This window comes from Diceros bicornis, chromosome 36, assembly GCF_020826845.1.
Source record: "Diceros bicornis minor isolate mBicDic1 chromosome 36, mDicBic1.mat.cur, whole genome shotgun sequence".
Classification (NCBI taxonomy): Eukaryota; Metazoa; Chordata; class Mammalia; order Perissodactyla; family Rhinocerotidae; genus Diceros; species Diceros bicornis.
Window position 1 is genome coordinate 29860840 of NC_080775.1, and position 24394 is coordinate 29885233.

The window sequence follows — 24394 nt, forward strand, 5'->3', positions numbered from 1 at the left end:
AAAATAAATAAATAAATAAAAATTAAAAACCCAGCTCCAGACATCCTATTCTATTTGAGATACTGAGCATCTGGCCACGAGCCATCAAGTGACCATGAGCCAGAACTGCCATCTTGAGCTAAGTACTCTTAGGCCCACCAGGAAAGACAGTAGGTTGAAGGAGCCCAGTAGAAATCCATTGATGATGGATGTGATACATCCAGGATTGGATTCAGGGAGGTCTAAACATAGTGTGTAAACTGCAGGAACAGGTGGCACAGACCATCACGTCACCCCCTATTGTTGTAACAACGTCTCTCCTTTGACTCACTCCTGCGGCCCAATGGCCAGCTATAGAGGAGGGAAAAAGCCTGAGCTTCACTCATAAAGGGTTGGCTTTACATGTAGACACAAGCCAAAAACAGACTGATGCCACAGTACAGCCCCCTCAGGGTGAGAGGCTCTAAAAGAGACCAATGAAGGGACATCTTCCCAATAGGTGGAGATTTATGCAGTCATCTGTTTATCTTGATCATCTGTTTTGTGTGAATAAAGAAGTGGTTCAAACATTCATTGTCAAGGTCTTAAAAAGAGACAGATTGGAAGATATAGGACAAGAAATATGGGGGAGAGGTTTGTGGATGACCCATGGGAATGGGCACACATGTGAGGATCGTGGTACTTCATATTCATGCCCACAGAGAGCATCCACTGTAGAAGAAGGACTAAACACCCAGTGATGGGATGACACAGAGAGTAGATGTCAGCCAGTCTCTGTCTTTGGCCACCCTAGTGCTTCATAAGAGGCTCAAGAATGGAGTAGTCATGGTGGGACAGATGGAGGCTATGCATTGGACCAAAAGCACAGACCCAGTTTCCAGATCTACACCAGTTCTCAGACCCACATCCATCAACTAAAAGAAAGGCTGGGTCAGTAGTGATACCCCAGTCCTACTTGCTAAGGCTGATCTAGCTATTATCACTGCTAAACTTTTGCCTTGCTTAGCAATTCGGAGGCCCTGATATGGTAACAAGCCTGAGAAGGACTAATTAGCTACTTGGTGGCAAGTTGATTACATCAGCCCCCTTTCACACTGAAAATGGCAAAGATTCATTCTAACTAAGACTAACACATATTCTAGGCATGAGTTTGCCTTTCCTTCTGTGGGGCCTTGGCCAGCACCACCGTCTGAGGGCTCCCAAAATGACTGGTCTATTGACATCAGATTCCAAATGATGTCACTTGGACTTTGGGACCTACTTTATGACAAAGGAAGTACAGTGGTGGGAACATGACCGTAGGATCTACTCCTACCACACACCACCTCATACAGGAGCTGTGAACCCTAGAGAATGGTGCAATGGCCTCTTGAAGGCACAGTGCAGGCCACCAGCCTGGAGATGACCCCAGTGAGGATGAGAGCACCATCCTTCAGGATATAGTATAGATATTATACTAATGGCCATTTGGTGCCCCAGTAAGTAGAATAGATGCATCTGGAAACAAGAGTTGGAAATGGGAGTGCCCTCCTTCACCATCACCCTAAGTGACCCACTTGGAGGAATTTGTGTTTCCTATCCCTGCAACTTTAGACTCTGTTGGCCCAGAGGTACTAGTTCCCAATGAGGAGATTCGTCCACCAGGGGACATGATAAGAGTTCCACTGAACCTACAGCTACAGCTGCTGCCTGGTCACTTTGTGCTCCTCATGCCAGTAAACCAGCATTTAAAGAAAGGAGTTACCACTATGGAAGGGGCTGTGTTCTATAATGGAGGTAAAGAAGAATATGTTTGGCACTCAGGTTATTCACTGGGAATGCCTCTTGGTACTCCCACTCCCAATTTTAACTATAAGTGGACAAGAACAGTAGCAACTATGATCTTATAATATCCAAATATATAATATATATAAATAATATGTAATATTTCGGCTATCCAAAAGCCAGCAGGCTTAAGAGCCAAGAAGAGCCGATGTTTCAGTTTGAGCCCAAAAGCAGGAAAAGACGGGTGTCCCAGCTCCGGGGTCAGGCAGGAGGAGTTCCCTCTTACTCGCAGAGGGGCTGCCTTTTTATTCTCTCCAAGTCTTCAGTTGATTGGATGAGACCAAATCTGCTTTCCTTGGTGTATTCAAATGCTAATCCCGTTCAGAAATACTCTCACAGAGACACCCAGAATAATGTTTGACCCAATATCTGGGCATCCTGTGTCCTGGTCAAGTTGACACATAAAATTAACCACCATAGTCACCCAGCTGGTGAATGGTGGATCTGGGTTCAGAACTCAGTACAGTAGATACGGAGATCTTGAGCTAAGGAAGTATCCGGGAACGAGAGAGAGGCTGGTAGTACTACCAACACGTTGGTAGTACTACCAGCCTCTGGTGGTAACTGAAGCCACAGGGGTAAATGAGATAACCAGGGAGAACATGTGGTGTGAAAAGAGAAGATGGCCTCAAACGCTGAGGATTATCAGCAAAGTGTCTGAGCCAAAGACATGAGGGCAGAATGGCCAGAGACGTAGAAGGAACTCCAGGAGACAAACTAAGGAGAGAGGGTGTCATGAGGAAGAGGGGCTTGTGATGGGGTTAAATGGGGCACATATATGGGGAGGGCCACAAAGTGTCCTGGGGATAGAACCACCTTGGTGAGGGCCATTCCAGGGGAGGAGGAAGCTGGACTGCAGTGATTGAAGAACCACAGAGAAGAGAATAAGTCAAGTTAGTAGATGTGTACAAGTTTTAAAAGGAGTTTGTCATGAAGGGGAGGTGGGAGAAGGCTGGGAGCTGAAGGAGACATGGGGGAAAGTTTGTCCGTTTGTTTGTTTGTTTTGATTGGCCCTGAGCTAGCACCTGTTGCTAATCTTCCTCTTTTTTTCTTTTTTCTCCCCAAAGCCCCAGCACATAGCTGTATATCCTGGTTGTAGGTCCTTCTAGTTCTTCTATGTGGGACGCCGCCCCATCACGGCTTGATGAGCAGTGCGTAGGTCTGCATCCGGGATCCGAACCCACGAACTCTGGGCCACCGAAGCAGAGCACACAAACAACCGCTACGCCACCGGCCCAGCCCCTGTCAGTTTTAACGGAAAGACTTCATAATTTTGGGTTAGTGGGACTTGGGACTAGCCTGGCTACCTGTCACTGCACAGAGGGAATCTCCGAGAAACGGGATAAGCCTCGGATTTGAGCCTGAGTCCTGCTCTGCCACTCACTCTCTCCTTAGGCAGATGATTTCGTCTTTCCAGGCCTCATCTGTATAATAGCCTACTTCAAAAGACTGTTGAAGTTAAGTCAGAAATGCACATGAATGCACTCTACCAATAATAATTGTTATTTCCAAATATGAAAGGCAAAGGAGGTGACTGAGTGAAAGACACTTCCAAGCTTTTCAAGCCCAAGAGTCTGGGAAACGGTAGTGTGGATGAGTGAATCAGGAATTCCTGGCAGGAAAAGCTTTGGGGAAGGAAGAACGACAAGGTTGGTCTATGCAGGCCGATACTAGGTCGTGGCAGGACGTCAAAAGTGGAAATATTTAGCAGATATGTGGAGTCAGGGACCAGAGGCAGGAGAGAAGTCAGGGATGGAGAGAGAGGGCTGGCACGCCGCAGCCCCGAGGCGAGCACCGAGTCAACACGGGGTTGTGTAATGTTTGGCAGAGTCACATAAGAATGCCTGTTAACTGCCGTGCATTTAGCAACTACTTTGTGTTAGGCCCTTTACCTACAATATCTTCAAACCTCATGATTATCTGAATTTAACAGTTGAGAAAATTGAGGCTCAGAGAAGTCACCCAACTAGTAAATGATGCAGCCGAGAATCAAACACAGTCACTCCAGCTCCCAACCCTGCATTCTTTCCACTACTTCATGCTGCTCCAAAGGATGGAGTCTTAGGGGAGAACTATGTTCAGGAGACAAAAGGAAATAGCTCATTGGACAGAAGAACATTGAGAGGGTGTGGTGTTATGGAGGCCAAGAGAGGATAGAGTTTCAAGATGGTGAAATCGGTAGGCAGTGCCAGATACTGTAAAGAGAGTCAGGATTAGAACTGAGAGAGGCTACAAGATTTGGTGAGCAGAGGGTTACTAGCAACTGTGGATGGTGAAGGGGACCAGGTCCGTAAAAACAAAGGTGAGCGCAGAAGAGCGGGATGGCACCCTCTCATGCCCCTCAGTGGCGCTGCTGGAGACGCTCTTACAGTGGTCCACTCAACCAGCATCTGATGGTCACTGCAAGTGGCTAATCAGGGAGGTAAAAGCCAAAGTCCTTGTCCTCAAGCAGCTCACAACTTAACTGGGGACACTAGCTTTCGAATATGACAGCCAGAGAATACACAGATGGAAGGGAGTACATGTCTGCCCCAAAATTCCTCCCGCTGCCCTGACTCCAGTCAACTTCTGGATGGGTGGGACCTGAGCTCCCGAGAGAGAGCTGGGCCAGCCCTCTGTGTGGCATCTGTGTGTGCTGGCAGTGGCAGCTGTGGAGGACGCTGACCGCCCAGACAGCCCATGCAGCTGGAGAAGAGCAAAGGGTGCAGGACCGAACCCTAAGTAGCATCAGCTAGGGCTGATGGGGCTAGGCAGAAAAAAGTGGACCCCTAATGACACTGACGAGGAGTGGCCAGAGAGGACGGAGGACAGACCAGACTGTACGAAGGGAAGTTGTAAGCCGAGGTCCCTCATGCGAGCGCCTCATTTTGCCCAGGGCCAGTGGGGACGCGGCTTCCTTCTCTTCACCTGCTCAATCCCCTTCTTAGCAACCGTCTGGCTCCGCTTGCCTGGGCGCTCACTTCTTTCCCATTCCCGCCAGCGGCAGATTCAGCCTTATTTCCTGCCTCATTTTCTAAAATTCACAGGCCTGTGAGTGTCGTCCATGTGAAGGAAGCAAGGCTCTGGACTCTCCCCTCCCGTTCCACTGCCGCTCCCTGCCACCTGTCACCTGCTGCAGGTCAGGGGCAGACAAGCGGAAGTCCTCTGCTGGACTCGCCTCAGGCTCGGGCGCCTCTGCCAGAGAAGCATCCAGCTGCCACTGTGCCTGAAATGCCAGCGTTATCACTAGTTCCTCTGGCGAAGAATTATTCTCCCCCTTGGTTCCTGTCTTAAAATGTAAATGTGCCTGGAAGGTAAATGTGCCTGACACACTAGAGCAAATCATTGAGAAGATTGTCTTGGAGAATTATATACCTTAGGAGCCTTGGGCAGCTGAAGTTGGCACCAAGAGATAGTTTAGGGCACAGAGAGGGGAGGTGGAGGGACTGACGAAAATCTTAACCCATTATGCAATTTTGCCCTGGATTAACCTCATCCCTTGGCTTGGGTTTGGGGGAAGGAGTAATAACTCATTCGTAGCGTAGGCACTCCAGCCATATCTCCTTGGCCTATCTCAGAATTTACCTGCAGACATTTTCCAAATAACAGTGGGGAAAGTCAGAAGATCTGGAGAGTGAATGCCCTGCAGAAACTAAGCGGGGTCAATTCTGAGGACTGTTCTCTTGGTCTCTTGGAGGGTTCCCAGGGGGATTGGGTCCCAGCTGCCCACAGCAGTAACTCCCTCATGAGTGCACTCTTGATTGCTCACTCTTCACAGCGCTTCTCAGATCACCTCTGAAGAAGACTATGCACACCCAAATACTTGTTTCAGATTTTGCTTTGAAGGGAATACAAACTTAGTCACCATACATAACGGACATTTCCTTGTTATTCCCAATACAGATGGAGGAGAAAATAAAGCCCACTGGCTCCTAAAAAAAGCCCCACAGACCCAGAATTTAGAAATGTGCGTCAAAATTCTAAATACCCACATCCTTTGACCCAGTAATTCTACTTCTAAAAGTTTACCTTAAGAAAACTTACTGTGTGCAAAAATGTATGTCCTATAAGGATGTTTTATCACCATGCAGAAAAGTAAAAATTGGGAAGCAACTTAAATTTCCAGCAATAGCAAACTGGTTAATAAATTATAGTAATCCTATGTTCCCATTAGAAATGATATTTTTCTACAACTTTCCATGTCTGCGGTAAGTTAAGTGAAAATGCAGATGGCTCAACATCATGTGCAGTGTTATCCACTTGTGTAAATACACATCCATAGGCGAATGTGTGTGCAGAAAATCTGGAGGGATGACAACAAAATGTTAATAGTGGTTATCTTTGGGTGGAAGGATTGGGGATTGTGAATGATTTTTAATTCCATATTTACACCTTTCTAAATTGGAAAAAAATATATACTTTTTTACGATTAAAACAACTTTTAAAACTGCAACTAAATTGTAAGAAGAAATCAGTGGCCTTGAATTCCGGAGCTACAACTCCTGTTCTCCCAACAGGGGTTGCTGGTCTCACCACCTAGGGGATACTAGAGCAGACCCACAGGAGGGACCCGTCCCACTCAGCCGAGGCCGATGCTCAGCAGCGGCTGCTCTCAGCAAGTCGGCAAATACATCTGCTAACTGGCGGCAGTGGGACAGCACCGCGTGTCACGTGTCCAGCATGTGTGGCCCCATCTGACTCAGAGGAAACAGACGTAGCCCTGCATCCATGCTTGGGGTCGCTTGTCAGGCTCGGTCGCTTGCCCCCGCCCCTCCTCTCTGTAGCCCATCTCCCTCCCCCCGCCTGCCTGAAGCCCCAGCTGCTACTCAGCGGGTCCCTTTCCAATTTGCTGCACTTTCGGGAGTTCGTTATTCCCACGGGAAGCACTGGTTGCCATGGCGATGGGAGCCTCCCAACCCTGAGACCTGCCCAGGAGGCCGATCTTCCCCGCGCAGCCCGGCCCGGCCTCCCCGGCTACGCGGTGGCTACGGTGGGCCCGCCCTTCCCTTTGGGAGAAGGGTTTTAGGCTGCAGATTCTTTGGGCTTGAAGGAAGGAGAGGACATTAACTGAAACACAACGTCAGAGGGATGGGGAAGGGGAAGGAAGCCAAATGGATAAGAAGGTTTTATTACAAGCTCCCTGGCCACTCTGCCTTTTCCGCCCACCCACCGGGACCCCTCAGTCTAATGCTGTCTCTGGTTCTGGAGCGTCTGGGTGGGGATGTCGGATACTCTGCTTTCCTCTCAACGTCTTCCAAGAACCCCGGGGCATTTTTTACAGTTTTTGGAACGAAGCACACTGGAAGGAAGCTTGAACCTCTGCTGCCCTTTCAGCCTGGGACTGAAAGAAGGGAGGGGTGAGGGGGCAGGAGGAGGTCGGAGGGGGCAGGACGGGCCGAGCCCTGTGACTAAGGGTGGAACGGCGGCGAGGCGGTCTGCGCCCGCGGCTGCAGCGCCCAGCCAGGGTCCCCGCGCAGAGACCGGCCGGGCGGCACCGGAGGCGGCGGCCCGCCCCGCCCAGCAGGAGGCGGCGCGCGGAGGCCGGCGGGTTGGGGGCCGTCACGTGCGCCCGCCGGAGTGCGGGGGCCACGCCCGCCGCCCCAGGCCCCGCCCACTCCCCAGAGCCCCCGGGGCTCCCCGGTTGCCTCCCTCCCTCGGCAGCCGTGGCCTCGCAGACCTCTGAGCTGGAGAGGTCCGTGTCTCCTGTTGCTCACCCCAGGGTGGCTCTCCAGGGAGAAGCTCCAAGCGTATCACTGACTGGCCTGGAAACCCTTTCATCTCTGCTCCAGCCGCAGCAGCTCTTTGGTTATTTGAGTCTCTGGCTTTGGAGCCTCCAGCCTTTACCACGCTGTAAATCCCTGGGTGCCCGCTGGCTCGGAGCTGGGACACGTGTACACCCAGCCGCACCCCCCTTTCCTCGGCCTTCTGCCCTCCTCCTGCTGCCGCCACATCCCTCAAGCCTTAGGGACTTGTGGTTGCAACGATCCTTAGATTTTTCCAAGAGTATTTTTCCCTCCAGCCTCTCTGTGCACCTACCCACGCCAACACCTGACGGTTTCCTTCAACCACACCCTCCCTGCCCTCAGTGTCCACAGACACACACAGCCTCTTCCCTTCCCTCCATCATCGGTGCGGTGAGAAGTCAGCTCACCGGAGAGGCAAGAGCACAGACAGCTGCCCACTCAGCCCAGAAGGAGGGCTGCACCCAGCAGCAGGCCTATGTGGACATAGGGCCTGTGACAGCCCCAGGCATCGTATTTCACGAGTGAGCCTAATGTAGAAAGGATTAGCTGTTTCACCCAATAAGCCCACATCTGTAGTTACATTCTGACTGGGATCAAATTACCCTGGTTATTAATCCTTCTGCTTTAGGGTATAAGCTGATCACCAGCTGGGGTCAGGAAAAAATCCTGCGCCAGCTCCTGCCAGCCTTCTCCCCTATCCTCACCTGCCCATCTCCTGGGGGGCATTGTTGCACATTTAGGTCTGCACACCAAGTTCAAGGCCACCAACCAAGCGCTCCTGAGACAGGACAGCTCCAGTCTGTTCTGGAGAGGACACGGCTCCATCATGTGAGTATGTAATGAGAATCTACTTCAGGCAAGACACCGTTGGTCTCCACTGCGGCAGAAACAAAGGCGATTTCGGCATAGTCCTTCACGGTCCATGCCAAGAAAAGCTGAAGTGGGTGGTCAGAAAGTCCTGTAGTTTCTGGGCCTTCCTGCCCTGAGGCGTCCCGGGTGAATCAGATGGCCTGGGAGAATCCAGCCTGGGTACCGGCAGTGTTTCCAAGCCTGCTGCCAGGAAAGAAGGGAGCCATTTCCTCTAGCCGCGGCTTCCGTGGCCTCTGCCTACAGGGAGCCAGCGGGACAGGCCAGGGGAGCGACGTTCCTTCTCTGAATCCTTTCTCTCAGGCACTGGAGACTCCCAGGAGTCCTCATCTCCCTTGGTGGGGCCAAGGGAGAGAAGCCGGTGGAGAGCCAGGGCCCGGGGCTGCACCACACAAGGAAGTGACGTGCCTGGGGCCATGTTCCCCAGTCACTTCAGACCTGGCAGAGTACGGGCTGACCAAGAGATTCAGATCCACATTGTGGCCTCTCGGTAGTGAAAAGAGGGGCCATTGATAATTCCATGGAACTTTCCTGAGCAAACCAGGTGTGTTCACCTTACCCGAGGGGTCGTTTCCACTGGGAAGGGCCATGATAAGAGGCACCACTGGGACGCAACAGTTTGTTTCGTCCTCCCTGATGAATTCTCTGCTCTCTTCAGCCGCGGTCCCCTTCTGTGGACTGGTCTCCACCAACCTCAGCCCTCCCCTCTCCTCAGCTCCTTTGCCCTCTGTACATTAAGCATCTGTGTTCCCACTTTCCAACCTTGGGTCAGTCCAACTATCTGTTTTTATTGGTGCTATGTCCAGGATGCTGGGAGATAATCGAGATTGTCATTAATAATGTTTGTTAAGTGAATAAATCTGAATGACCCCATGACACTATCATCCTTTCTACCCTTGACTGCTTCTCAGTGTTGCTCAGTTGTTCTGTTGGCTTTCTCATTTCCATTGATAACATTCCAAACCTTCGGTAGCCTGAATCTCCATTTACCCACTAATTCTTGGCAGAAGCCCTAACTTCACCAAGAACAAAAAACAAAAATAAAACAAATTTGAGATGCAAACCTCTCAAACTTTCTAAACTCTCCTCCACCTCCAAACCACATGTATTGATGGACACCCCTCTTCAATGAAAACGCCCCTCTTTGTAGTCCATCTGCATGGTCCCCATGGGTGCTGGCATGTGCTTACGTAGGACCTCCTCCCTACAGCCTCGCCACCATTTATTGACCCACAGCTCCTAAAGACTCAAGATGAACCAGTGAGAACCTTTCCCTAGAATTTCGGGTTTGAGGCCAAGAGAGTCAGTGCAGTCTCTCCGCCATGGCTGCAGCTGTCAGCCTGGTTTCCCGGCCAGACTAAGAAGCTAAGGACCCGCAAGGCTGAGAGAAGAAAGGAGCAGATGCAGAGAGGATCTGAGAGCAACATAGAGAGAGTCCTGGTTCCAGATGTTCCTGAGGCCCAGCCATGCTTCTGTCTTTTTTTTTTTTTTTTTTAACTTCACTGATTTAAATTGGTTTCTCCCACTTATGATCAAAGTCCTCTTACGTAATGCCTTATAACATCAATATTTACCTGCTTCTCAGCAGGAAGAGTTCCCCTCCTCCTGCCTCTGGATTCAGTCCCCACTCTGGCCATCCTTCTTTTATCACTTGCCTCACTTCTCTTGAATCTTCAGTCATTTCAGTTTCAGACAGTTCCCGAATATGATGGTTCAACTTAGGATTTTTCAATTTAAGATGGTGTGAAAGCGATCTGCGTTCGGTAGAAACAGTATTCGAATTTTGAATCTTCTCTTTTCCTGGCTGGCACTCTGAGGTCCGACCCTCTCTCATGATGCTGGGCAGCGGCAGCAGCTGCACAATCACGAGGTGAACAACCGATACACTGACAACCATTCTGTACCCACACAGCCATCCTGTTTGTCACTTTCAGTACAGTATTCAATCAGTTACATGAGATGTGCAACACTTTATTATAAAATAGGCTTTGTGTTAGATTTTGCCCATCTGTAGGCTAATGTAAGTGTTCTGAACACATTTAAGGTAGGCGAGACAAAGCTAGGATGCTCCGTAGGTTAGGGGTATTAAATGCGTTTTCCACTTACGATATTTTCAAGATATTTTAAACTTACATTGGGTTTATCAGGACGCAACCCCGTTGTAAGTCGAGGAAGATCTGTACAAATATGCTCAGCTTCCTATCCAAAAACTACATAAACAAAGGCTTTCTTTCATCTCTGTCCCTCCTCAAGCTTCTGCCCCCTTCCCTTCCACTCTCACTACCTCCATTTTTCTCTCCTCCAACTTACTTCCCAGCTACTGCTGCAGTCTGGCTTTCTTTCATCTTCCCTCTGACAACTTAAATAAGGAGATAAACTGAGGCAAGTTCAAACTACCAGAAATTGAATTTATTTTTGAATAGCAGAGGAATGGAAACACATGCTGTAGCAAGCTACAGGCGAGTCAGGTGAGGGTTTGGGGCAGGCTGTATTTATGGGCAAGGAGTGCAAAGAGGGGGAAGTCCAGCCAGGGTCCAAGCAGTAAGTTCATTGGCTTGAGGATGGGGAGGGATTCTTGGCGAATGTTCATTGGTCAGGAGATAGGCCTGGGTCTTCTGTAAATCAGGCATTTATGGGAAATCAGTCTCTTGGTTCTTAAATTCCGTTCTTCTGAGGGTGCGTGCGTGAGATTCTCCATGTCATATCCTCCATTCTGGTTTAGACGGAAATCCTTTCACACCTCTCTCCTCATGAGCGCTGCATTGCAAACTCTGCCCGCTTCCTAGCGTTCAGGCTGCTTGTCTGCAGCGTCTGCCATCAGCAACTACCTCGTCTGTCTTGAAACTCGCTCTTCTCTTGATGGTTTTCCTCCTGGTTCTTGCTCTAACACAGAGAAGCTTGACCTGCAGAAGCTGTACCATAGTCTAAAGGTACTAAGGATCTAAAGCTCGAGATTTTTCCAACCTTCCTCTCACCCTCAAAAAATGCAGCTGGCCTCTCTGTGCCCACTCTCCTGCGTACTGCAAAGTGAGGGCTGACTCATCCAATGAAATCATTGGAGCTAAGCTGTTAATGGATGAGTTATTTCGCTATTTTGATGATAACTCTCAAAGACTTAGTTTGGTGTCTCTCAAACGTAGATTACAGTGGAAAGGGATGGTAGGAGCAGGGATGGGGGTGGGAGAGGGAGCTAGGGATATATTATTGAGGGTCTAAGAGTTTTTATGACATTTAAGTGTTGTATTTTCACTTTCATGTTAATCAGTGCTTGGTTGTGCATTTTAATTTGCCATTCGATGGGCACCAAGTAATCACCAACTTTTAGTGCAGTATTTCCAAAGTGGAATGTATTCTCAATGTTTCAGAGAATTTCGGCTTCTAAAGGGAGGCTCTTTGTTCCTCAGACTGGGAAGTACTGACCCAAGGAATAAGCATCCTTGAAACGTGAGTGCTGCTCGGGTACCTAGCAGCACCCAAGGGAGAGACAGAAATGTAAAAGCTGAGTCCTGCCCTCAGAAACTCATAGACTCATTAGGAAAACAATACAAGAACACTTAAAAAGTTAAATACAGGCAAGAAGTAACAATGTGATACGAAACACAAAGTGGTGTGTTATTAAGTGATGCAGACAGCACTTTCTATAGATCAGAGGCCAGAGAGATTTCCCTGTATGGGAGTAATCACTGGAGGCGTCCTCGGTTGGGGGAGAGTCTGGTGGTGCTGTGGTCTGGGAATTGAGCAGGGCCTTAGGTGAAAAGTAAGAGTTATGTAACCAGAGAAGAAAAAGAGAGACATGTTAGGCCCGAAGAGAGTCCAAGAGGCTATGAAGTCCTGAGCTTGGGATCAAGACCAGACTGGACTGAATGGAGGCCTCTTGTGGGGACACAGTGGACAATGTTGGTTACCCTCTATCAAACTGAGCACATACTCAGGCCATCAACATAGCCAGGACACCAACAATTTTTGTTTAAGAATTTATTATTTGATATTTTTGAAAAACCATCAAGAAGACATTATGGGAAAAATCAGAACACAGTTGGACTTCCTTGCACTGATGTTATGGTTTTTAATAATGTTGTACATTTACGTCTGTGGAGGGCAGAGGTGAGACACCACAATCACATTAGTGCTTAGGGCTTCTGAAGGTCTAATGCAGCCCTTTAGGAGAAAATAAAGTTGAGGCCAGATTTTGGGAGACTTGAATTCCAAGTGAGGCAGACAGACTCTGCATGTCTTGATGTGCAAAGGGCTTCAAGGGCAAAGACCTCAAATTCTGTGTCTCTGGAGTTCAATATTTCTGAGGTCACACACCTAGTCTAATACTGCGTTTCAGGTCCTGTACTGCATGGCGTACATTTACAAGAGTACTCACGTGAGGGTTTTCTTTACACAGTGCCTGTGTCTCTTCATTTCAGTGCCGTTGTCCATTGGCATTGGTTGGAAGAGAGAACATCCTCTTGAATGCAAAGCCTCCCTTGCAGAATATTCCCTAAAACAACTGGTGATGTTTATTGCTTTTATTAACTTGACAGTCTAGAGACAATATTGATGCATTTATACAATTTTCATTCCTCCAGGTTACTGGACACTGCTTTGCTTTGTCGCCTATACCCACGTTGTGCTTGGGGCACTGAAGACCTGACAGTATGATGCCCCAAGTCGTAGATATCTGTGAAATGAGTGAATGAATGAATAAATGAACAATTAAGGAGGATTCGTGCTAAGAAAAGGTATTCTAAAATTGGCATTGAGAGGGAAGTTGGAATACATAATTGTGAAGGTCTCTTTCAACTCTTAAGAACTCGCCTTACACCAGGGCCAGGCCGAGGGGAGGACATTCAGTTCTCCAAGAGTCTCTCAAGAGAGCCCAGCTTTCTGGTCTTTCCCCAGAGCTTTCTTAAAAAAATCCCACCACCCTCCTACTAGTATACTTCAGTTTCTTCAAGTCACAGGGAAAGAAGTTCTTTCTAATGGCCAACGCAACTCCCTCAACTTCCATCTGTCTGGTTCTTTAATGAAAACTACTCTTCTCAGAGTCAGGGTAAGACTATTGCTGAAGTCCACAGAAGGACTTGGTGGGGAGGAGGGAAGAGGCATTTACAGAAACACCATTCAGGGTGCTGGGGCTCTGCAGGAGGCTGAGGGGAGCACCAGGGATTTGCTCAGAAAGAGGAATTACGCAGAACACTGGGGATCTCCAGGCCAGCATCACTGCCCAGAGCGTGCATCAGTTATTGGGGCCTCTTGATGAATGGGCCCCACACACGCTTTAGGGCAGACGGGAGGAAACTGGCCACAGATTAATCACTCGTGCCGTCACTGAATGGAGGGTGCGTAGAGCCTGTGGGAGCCAGAGGGACAACAGGTTCACAGAGGCAGATAGGGAAACCGAGAGTAATCAGACCATGATTAGGAAAAAGGGGGGCAAATGTAATACTAAGACTCATTTTTTTAGGCTGATTTGCACAAAGGGAGTGACAGCTGAAGTAGCCCAGGAAGGAATGGATGGTGGGGGTCAGTCCTGGGAGGGGCCCAGCCTAAAGTGTGGCCAAGGGCGAGGCCCCAAAGGTAACCCCAAACCAGAGAAGGAGGGTCTCAGAGGCAAAAGGAGGGAGGTACCACAAAGTGGGGCGAGGAAAGGAGATGAGAACTAATGGAAGCAGCCTCCTGAAGGCTTCTAGAGGGGCTAAAGCGGGGTGCAACTCCCAGCCTTTCCAAGAATGTGAACAACTGCTCACCATTAGTGGGATCTCAGTCCTTCTCTGCCCCCAAATTACTATGGGGTGTGTGTATATGTTTAAATAAACAAAGTTATTCTCCCTTGAGAAATGTTTGATTGTGTATGTCCAGCATTTAACATATGTATGCATAAATGTTCATTGAATGAATAATAAATAGCTAACATTTATTGCACTCCTACTGTGTCAGGCAATAGACTAAGTATTCTACATGAATGATTTAATTAATCCACATAATCATCCTATGAGGCTTTTTTAAAATCCCTCTTTTATGGATGAAAAAACCTGAGGCTCAAATAAGTGAAGTGACTTGTTCAGCTAGTAAGTGACAGATATGTTGGACGGAAGGAAGGGAGAGAGAGAGAAAGGAAAGGAGCAAGAGAGGAAGGGAGGAAGATCTTAAGAAAGGGCTGTGAGAAGTCTCAGAAAATTTCTTTTGAAAATCATTCATCTTAACAAAAATGTGCCAGGCACACAGATCCACTTTCATTCCTCTTCACCACCGGGTGGTGAGTCCTGCAGAGCTGTGAAAACCAGCAAAGCCTCACATGGGATGGCAAGAAAATCAACAACAGGGCAGGCATCATATCAACACAGAAAATACGACACAAGCAATCCTTGTTCTTTGGGCTGCTGACTCGTGCAGCCTTTAGCTCCAGCGTGTGGACAATGGGACAAGACCGAGAGATGCTCGTGGTCTCGTTGTCCAGCTTGCTGATTGTCGAGAAATGATTCTGTGAACCACATACAAGCAAGTTTTATTCAGAATAATAACAATAAAAACTGTTGAGGGCCTGATGGGAAACATGAATTGGAAAATAAAGGTTAGATGACCTCACAGAAGTGCATACTGAATGGTCTGCCTCAGGTGCAGAGAGGCAGGACACAGTTTTGACTCTGAGCTACCTAGCAGCCTAAGCAAGGAGGGAAACAATCAGTTGTAAGAGCCACAGTATCCACAGGACACAAATAAACCCATGGTTTAAAGGAAGCACAGCTTTTTCTGATGCTGAAACCTGGGATATTTTTGTCTTGGCAATACCGTGAACAGCACCCTGCAGTGTTACAAGCAGTGGGTTTCATGTTTTTGTCCTTGGACTCCATGCTGGCCATTTCAGACCTGCAGCAGCAGCAACGGCAGCATCCTCTGAGGGCGGGAACGCAAAGGCATCACGAGACCCTGCTGGACAGAAAGGGCAATAAGGTAGCAGCAATAAGCTACTACTGCTCCTGCCACTTCCTCGGGGCCAAACTCCTGAAGGAGAGGAGCCACAGCGGGCTTCAAAATGCCACCCAGGGGGCGCCACTGTTGGAGGTCTTGTTCCCAAGAGGGAGCCACAGCTGCGCCACGGCCTGAGTCAGCAGACCCTGCCCAGGGACAGGAAGGACCCAGCCACCTGGGAGAAAGCCCTGAACAAACTAGAGAATAACCCAGGGAGAGAACATGGCAAAATGCTTCTGAGGTACAATGGTCCCCCCTTATCTGTGGGGGATACGTTCCAAGACCCCAGTGGATGCTTGAAACCATAGATAGACTGTATATATGCTGTTTTTTCCTACACATATGTACCTATGATAAAGTTTAATTTATAAGTTAAGTACAGTAAGACATGAACAATAGGTAATAAAATAGAAAATTTATAGCAACATACTGTAAAAAAGTTGTATAAATGTGGTCTCTCTCTCATATATCTTATTGTGTTGTACTCACCCTACTTCTTGTGAAGATGTGAGATGATACAGTGCCTATCATGAGAGGAAGTGAGCGGAATGACGTAGGCATTGTGACCGCATTATTTTTGGACCTCGGTTGACCTCGGGTAACTGAAACCACGGGAAGCAAAACTTCGGATAAAGGGGGACGACTGTATTAGAAAACGCAAATCAAGGGAAAGCAGCAGCCCAGGACTGTCCTCACAGCTCCTTTCTGGAGGGAGCTGGGACGAGAAATGCAATCCCTCAGTGGCTGGTTCCATAGTGAGATTGTTGCCCATTTTTCACGGCTGGTGGGTGGGGCCCCTCAGGTGTTAAAGATTGGACTGTGACTTTGATTCGATTAACATGGGCTGAACACTTTTTATGTACCCAGGACTGCTGGGTGAGCCACAGGTCCCAGCTCAATTCCTCCCCAGTGGCAACACTGAGGTGGGTGTTGTTTACTCACATTGTCGGAATAGGAAACAGGCTCAGCAAGGGAGAGGCCTGAGAAACACACCTTCATCAGGTGGTACATCCCTGCCATTCTCGTTGCTGCTGCTGTGGTGCAGCTGATGCAGGTACAGAGCCATCAAGTCACTCCTTCTCCCAGGTTGGTAAAGACAAGTTTGGCTAAGACTCCCTTTTACAGTACTCTTCCAATTCAAAAGAAAAAAGACTTGGCAAGTCATAAGGAGATGTCCCCCCTGCCAAACAAAAAACAAGAAAACTAGATCACTAGATCATGAAAATGTCCTTAATTATCATGCCCAAGTAAGTGAATTCACCCCCTTCCACCTCGCCTCCTTCCTTCAGGCCCAAGTATTGATGAAGTACTTTCGGTGTCCCCTTCCAGGCCTGAGGGGTTCAGAGGCGCGCACAGCACAGCCCCTGCGCTCAGGAGCTCACACTCTGTTGAGGAGACGGACAAGGAGTCGGGTATCTCCACACCAGCCTGAGGGCTAGCATGGGGAGCTGTGGGGCTGGAGAGAAGGGCCCCCATGGGGTAGGGGAGTGCAAAGAGAAGACTTCACCTGCTTGAGAAGCTAAACACGAAGAAGGTGGAGGTGAAGAGGATAGGGCTGCTGAGGTTAACTTGTGAGACGGGGCCTGGTGAGGGAGACGCTGCAGAAGTAACCAGAGGCCAGGGTGAGGACCCAGGAGTTCTGGCTGGTTCCCAACAGGGGACAATTTTGTCTAGAGACAAAATATCTACAGATATTTTTGGTTGTGTGTGTGTGTTTGGGGGGCTGCTACTGGCATCTCCTGGGAACAGGCCACAGATGCTGCTAGTAACCCTACAATGCACAGGACAGTCCCCCACAACAAAGAATTAGCCAGCTCAGAAGGTCCGAAGCCGAGAAGCCGTGTCCGAGAGTCGTGAGGAGCCACTGAGGGCTCTAGGCAGGGCAGCGAAATGAGTAGAGATGGGTTCTTAGACCCCTTATCCATATTGGAGAGGTTCAGAACCTGCGTGGCTTTCAAGTGGAATGTAGTTGCTTTCAAGGAATGGCAGTTGGAGTCAGGGAGTTGAAGGCCTGGGACGGTGAGAGCTCCACCCGCAGGGAGCATGGTTTCATGGCAAATCCTGAACCAGGTGTCAGGGGGCCTGGCTTAACCTTAGCTGCTCCAGCCACAGGCCAGGTGACCTTGGGCAGGGGTGAGAACTCCTGAGCCTCTTTCCTCATCAGTAAAATGAGACATGAGAACGTACACTGTTCCTGACTTAGGCCTGTGTTGCTGTGATGATCAAATGCAATAGTATTTATGGAAGATCTTTGTGAAAAGAAATATGGATGAAAGATATTATTGTACTAAAAAGAGCATTTTTTAACAATTACATAACCATTGTATGCTAATTATAATAAAGTACAGTTAAGCAAAAAGAGGAAAATAAAACTCACCCATCATTTCACTATCCAGAAATAACACGATTAACATTGAGGCGGATATTTTTAGCTTTCCAGACTTGCACATGTACGTGTGTATGTATATATGGGTGTATGCATGTCATTTTTTCAGTAAAAAATGAGACCATGCTTTCCCCACAAATATGTATTACAAATAGCATCTCGTCAATAAAATGTTTCTATGCTATTATTTTGACAAATAGTGTCCTCTGTTGTTAGTTAGTTGTGTCATTTCATATTTTCCACATTTACAAACAAACATTGCTGGGAGTTACATCACATCTCCTTATTGGATTTAATTCAATTAAAGCAGACGGAGTGGCGCTGAGAAATGCCTTGCCGCGGGTCACACAGCACAGCCAGCACCCGCCCCCGGCCTGTGCCCTCACTCCTGCTCATGGGAACGTTTGTGTGGGACGCTGGAGCTTCAGGCAAATGAGGAGTAATAAACACTTCCCACTTGGAAGGAAGAGTTGATTACAGCTTTGTCATAGTGACTTCGCTTCCTGCTCAGGAACTAGGGGGAGGTGAACGAGTGGCCCACTCTGAGAGGCACCTGGTGCATTGCAGGTGGGGCCACAAATGCCCCCTAAAAACCATCTCAGCAGCCTCAGCTAAGCTCAGCCAACTGGGAATGGAGGGCCTGTTACCTGCTTTACTCCAACTGTTAATCCAACGATTCAGAGACTCCAGCAACACAGTGCTCTGTGGTATCCCTCACCCGGAAGGGGCTGAGCTGACCCACCCACACTACCTGGCCCAGCTTCCTCTGCGGCCTATGGCACAGGGTTGAAGGATGGCAGCCCTGGTCTGTGGTGCCAGACTAATGTAAGAAATGTGAAACTAGTGGCTCATCTCTCCCAGAGACAAATTCAAAATGTGGTCACAGTTATATTGCAGTACGACTTGGAGCAGTGAAAAGACAGACATCACCTAAATGTCCAAAACAAAATGTGGGACTATTATCCATTGTCTCCATTTCCTGGAACAGTAATCTCTCATTTTAAATGATAACTTTTAAGACCATACAACAACATCTAAAATTCTTATGACAGAACATTAACTGAGAAACGGAGGGCACAAAATTGTATTGAGAATAAAACTACTATAAACTACTATATTTACTACTATAAATACAAAACTACTATATTTTAAATTAGCATTTGCATATGATAAAGGGTAATGGTAATTACCATAAGGGTAATTTGCTCTCCAAATGGTCAGCAGCTCTCTTAGGGGAGATCATGGGGATTTTTTTTCCCCTTCTTCTCTGTTTACTAGACGTTCTGTAATGTGGTTATGATAACTTCCATAGTGAACAAGTCTGTACATGTGTGTGCATGCATGCATGGGTGTGTAAGTAGGTACTTATGTTCTGGGCCTTCTCTTCACTCTGGATGCGTAGAGGTGGAGGAACCGGAGAGGGGAAGGGAGCATCTGGGCTTAGCAAAAGCTGCTCACTCAGTTGGGAAGGTCAGAGGGGAGTCACAGTAAGAGAGTGTCTGTGTCCCCAGGTAGCCTGCTTATGCCATCCTTGGGGATCATGCCTGGGCTAATGTCCCCAAGACTAGAATTTTCTCCCTATAGAGATAGCTTTGAGGCAGACACAGAACTTAATCCCCACTGGGATCTGTGACACTCAGTGGATAAACCACTCCAGTTTCACAGACACCACTGGGACCTGCAAGTCCTGACTTCCTGTGGCCCTTGAGTGTCCACTAGAGGCTCCTGTGGCCCCAATCACATGGCCCCAGACAGGGCAGGAAGAAGACGAGATCTTCTGAAGGCGGTGCTCTGCATGCTGGCTGATCCCTTGACTGAGTCTACTGGGCTCCAGAATGTTCCTGGTCACTTGGACACAACTGCGTGGGAGGCCCAGGAGGCTGCACCAGCTCCCAGAGGTACCCTCTGTGGAGAACGGCTCTGGGGCCAACAGGGTGGATGGGGAGGCCCTCATCCCTTTGCTTCAACTTGGGTTGGCAGTTCTGGAAGGGAGAACGGGGGCTCCCAGCCTCCAGCTCCCGCCTCGAGGCGCAGCCCCACCATGTAGCTGTGAGGTTGGCTCTGGGGTGCTGGCACAGGCAGTGGGGCCCTGGAGCCCTCACTGCCTCACTTTCCTTCCCTTCTCTCTCCTCTCCCTCTGGGCCTCTCTGCAGCTCCCACCCAGGGTCCTCTGTGCCTCTGCTCTTGCTCTCACTTTCCTCTCTGTTCTCCCCCTTGGGCCATCGTGTCTTGCTGATTATCAGCCTCCCACACCCTGTCGTTCACTCTCGCCACTCAGGGCCTCTCCCTGTCACTGCGCCTCCCCCAGCCTCTCCCACCCAGCACTCTGAGGCACCGAGGGCTCTGCCAGCTTCAAAGCAGGCCACAGAAGGCCCCGGAAGGGGGACACTGCCATGCCATGGGCTCCCTCCCTGGGCTGCAGAGGGAGAGGAGCGGGCAGTGGCCTCTTACACCCTGTCCACTTTCTGCACTTGCTGTTCATACCAACACCGCGGGCTGGGGTAACCACTCCAGATCCGATTCGCCCCTCCTCACAGCGAGGCCTCCCTGGGGAAAGAAAGCAAGGAGAGAGAGAGAACATAAAATGAAGTGGAGGGAGAAACAGGGACGAGACAGATAGGGATAAGGGACAAGGAGAGGGCAGAGGGAGAAAGGAAAATAAACGGTTTTGCATCTGTGGAAAGGAATATCTTTCCTGGCCCTGGTTTTGGCACAAGCTCCACTCCCCCTGGGTGTTTGACAGAACTGAGCTCACAGGAGAGGTGAAGACAGGAGAATGACCTCCACCTGCGTGTGCCCCGAGTTTGAGTCCCTCGGTGGCTCTAGATGGCATGGCCGTTTGCTGGAGGAGGCGCAGAGAGGGAGCCCCCGGGGCGGTGACAGGCCAGGCCCGGCGAGGAAAGGCCGCGGCGCCCAAGCTCCGGGAACTCGGAGGCGCGGAGTCTGGAGCACACGCGGCGTGCGTTCTTCTCCCCACAGACCGGGACTAGGTTCCCTTCTGAAATGCTCGGCTCCACAGCTGCTTGCAATTCCCCTGGTCCTTGGAGACAAATGATCCAGTCAGGCTGTGCGCACAGGCCGGTCCCGGAGCCAGGCGAGAGGTGTGACTGCCGCGGGCCGGCCCATCACCCCGTGCAATTCCCGAGGGGCCGCCAGACCCTGACAACAGTGCTCGCGTTAGAATGTGATAGTGAAACTTCCGGAAAAAAGAGGGGTGGCAGACGACGCGCGATGGGGCCAGAGGAGCAGCCTCGCCTGTGTGGAGGCAGAACCGCTTCAAGGCCCAGTGGGTGGTGGGCTGAGCCGTTTCTCTGCCAGACTGTCCCTGAGGAGATGCCGGAACATTCCCTAACATGGGAGCAGGAGCCACCTCAGAGGGGGAGAGGAGGAGAGCTCCCTACGTGCCTGTCACAGTGTGGTTTCCAGGGGGCTTAACACCCCCCCCACACACTCAGAAGTCATGTGAATTCAACCAGTCACCTGCTGACAGGAGACTATGTTTCACCCTGACCTCAGACTGGCGCAGCTAAGGGGGCTGTGCCCAGCACGGTGAGGGGTGCGGTGCTCTGCACTGGGCCAGGACAGCTGGGAGTGTCGGGCTGGCCCTGAGCAGGGGAGCATTTGGAGAGCCAGAGACAGAGGACGCGCAGCCACAGAGGCCCATGGACACGGGAGCTCCCAGCTGCCGCAGCTGACAACCTGGCTAAAGGGGGATTATGCACCTGTTTCGTCTTGAGAGAAGACTGCAAGTCATGGCTGTTTTGCTCTAACACGCCCCATTAGATATTCCTGGAATCCGAATGCAAAAGGGAAAAATAAACCACTTTGAAGTTCCAGGCAAGGGGGATCGGGCGGGGTGGGGTCCAGGTGCAGCTGGACAGTCTGGCTGCACTGGGCTCCGGACACACAGGGGTGCCACGGCTGGTGGCGGTGCCACGCCACACCTCCCCGGCCCTTTAATTGGGTGTGTCTGGGCATCAGCTGGTCCTTGGATCTGCAGGAAGTGGGAGAGAAGGGGTGCAGCTGCCACCTATGTTGGAGAGGGAAGAAGAGCCTTTGGCCAGGGTGAGTCTGGGCGGGTTGACGTCCTCAGAGCTCAGGCCACCCTGGGTCTCTAGTGAAGCAAAACGGACACGGCACTCAGAAGGCACTCACTGCTGTAAATGCTGTAGGTGGATTAACTCACTTAATCCTCACAACAAACCCATAACGGAGGTGTCATTATTGCCCCCACACTACAGATGAGAAAACCGAGGCACAGAGAGATTAAAGTGGCTTTCCCAAGTACACAGAGAGGAAGCAGCAGGGCTAGGATTCGAACCCAGTCTGGCTCCAGAGTCCCTGCTCTTAACCAGGACACTTCATTGTCTCTGTAACTGCATTTTAAAACCAACTATTCTGCCCAAGAGGCATTTGGCAGACCACACCCTGCCCACACTGGCTCTCACCCCTTGGAAGCCTCCCCAAAAGTCTGTGCCTGGCTTTCCCCTGGGGTCGGAGCACTGCTGACCACCTGGACACCCCTTCCCAGCCCGGGGCCTGACAGATCACCCCACAGCCTGTTTCCTGTGCCGTTCCTCGCCTCCAGAAGCAGAAGAGTTTTACAAAGCTTGATTGCCACTAAAAAGTGCACACGGGAAAGGTGTCTGGGGCCTCCCACTGGCTCATCCCAGGATTTATCGCAGTCCACGAGTAACTGAGGTCTTCCTTTCCCTAAGAGGACTGTGGGGTGCCTGAGCCCCTGAGGGTGAGGAGGCGCTGGGCTGGTGGGGTAATGGCCCCTCTTAGCTATCTGGAAGCCAGACTCCACCCTGCATTTCCTTGAGGCTGACTTCCTGTCCCTGTGGCCAGGCCTCATCTTCTCCCATCAGAATCCGAGAGGAGGCCTCCTTCACCCAAATGCACCCTCACCATCTGCTGAAAATGCCCATGTTACTGGACTCTCTGGGATACAGCCTCCCTTTCTCAAAGTGACTCCTTCAGCCTCCTCATTGTTACCAAGAATATCTTTCCAGAACACAATCAGGTTAAGTCTCTCCCCTGATTAAAACTATTTTAAATCTGATGGGGCCAGCTGCCCACAGTATGCAGCCCTAGCGTCTCACAACAATGTGCGAGGCCCTCTGTGGTCCAGCCCGGCCTCCTGGCCTCTGCCTACTTTATCTAGCCAGAGCAGAGGCCGTCACTGTTTCCAGGCATTGGTCATGCAGCTTTCCCTGCTCAGTGACTCCTCAGCCTGGTATACGTCTCCTATTCATCCCTCAAAGCCCCACTCAAACATCTCCTTCCAAGGCCACACTCAACCACCTCTCTCCAGGGGCAAAAAAAAAAAAAGAAAAAACAGCACAACTTTCTTGCACACACGTCTGTCATATCCCTTGTGTCACGTCCCCCCACTGCTGCTTAAGAGAAGGTGGCTTCGTCTTTGTATTTCCAGTACCCAGTACCAACAATGCTTGTTAAAGTGCAAGTATTTGTGAGAGAAACACACTGAGCCAATGATACCCATTAACCTAATGATATGAAAGCATTTCTTTAGTTAGCTCTGGCAGAGAACGCATTCGGGGAGACTGACTACTGCACGTGGGAGTTTTGATGTGACAGGGAGGAGACCTGCACTCTGGAATAATCTTCCCCAAGGAGGCCAGAGAGGCAGGCATGGGGTCTGGGGCCCCTGAGGAGGCTGCAGGCCCCTAGTGAGCTTAAGGGCTTTGCAGATTTGTGAAAACCAACCTTTGTCAGCTCGTGGGTTTCCCCAGGCCAGCCTTGCCCAAAGGAGCTCCTTCTGCCTCCTGACTCGTCAACCCTGGACTCTGCCTCTCTCACTGAGGTTTAATCCTGGCCACTGACATCCCCTTGCTGACTGTGCAGAAAGCAACCCTGGGCACGCTCCTCTCAGTCCCTCACAGGTAACTCCAGGTCATCCCATCCCCATCTTCCTCCATGGGCAGCAGCTCCCCTCCCCGCTGCCTCCCCCCTGGATCCCTCTGCTCAGGAGGTCATTGCTGCCGCCTCGCTGGACTGCTGTGGTGCTGTAGGAAATACTGGCTTTGGAGCCACATCAATCTGAGCTTCAATTCTGACTCAACCAAGTCTCAGTTTCCTCATTTGCAAAGAGGTGGTCACAAACCATCTCCGAGGAGAGGTGTGAGAAGTAGAGACAACACACGTAGAATCTCAACGAGCAAACAGTAGTGCTCAAAACATGGTGAATCTGGGGTCCGCTGGCTGCCTTCTTCCCTTCATGTTGGTGAACAGCAGTTAACTGTGATACTAGGTTCATGGGCTCTTGAGCAGCAGCTCATAAGGGGTACGTGAGGTCACCTGTGAGCCGTCGCATCCGCAGTGTGAACATGCAGGATGGTGAGCAGCTCTGAACAGGGCAGGGTGGAGGACCATTTTTGTAAGAACAAATAAAGTTATACATATCAATGAATATGCCTAGAAAACATCTAGAAGGATACATTTCAAAATATGGACAGTCATGGGACTATGAGAGTTTTTTTCTTTTTGTTATGTATTTATCTACTTTTTCCCTCCTCAATGAGCATGCATTGAATAACAATAAGAAAAAAAGTTAACCACATGTGGTAGAAATCTGCGTGCAATATGGGCCTTAAATTCAAAGCACCATCTGGGATTTGCGTGTCAAAGA